Source organism: Pterocles gutturalis, unplaced genomic scaffold, assembly GCF_000699245.1.
Source record: "Pterocles gutturalis isolate BGI_N339 unplaced genomic scaffold, ASM69924v1 scaffold15784, whole genome shotgun sequence".
Taxonomy (NCBI): domain Eukaryota; kingdom Metazoa; phylum Chordata; class Aves; order Pterocliformes; family Pteroclidae; genus Pterocles; species Pterocles gutturalis.
Genome location: NW_010128482.1, coordinates 251 through 670, shown reverse-complemented (window position 1 = coordinate 670; position 420 = coordinate 251).

Sequence of the window (420 nt, the reverse complement as noted above, 5' to 3'; positions counted from 1 at the left end):
GGGCAGGAGGAGCAGGACCTCTGTGCGCTGGCTGCTGAGGAGTCAACCCTGACCTACATCAGTGGGGTCATGGGAACAGTGGGGGCAGTCCTGTTGTTCATATTTGTCAGATAAAACTGCTCCAAATCCAAAAGGGCTTGTCAACACCTGCACTCCCAGTGCTGAGAAACCACAATCGCAGAAGTTTTTGAGAGACAGGGTCTTTTACAGCTCTGTCCCATCTCAGCTGGAGATTTTCTTGTATTTCAGAAACCTTCATCATTTCTGCTGCAATCAGAGAACAAAGTGAGTCCTGTGACGCAAGAGGCTTGCCAGTGGGTCAGCACAGAGAGAGGGGAGCTGGTCTGTCCTTCTGCCTTGCGATTGCACCTTCCTGAGACAGAGGGCAATCACACTCACATGTTGATCTGAAAAGACACG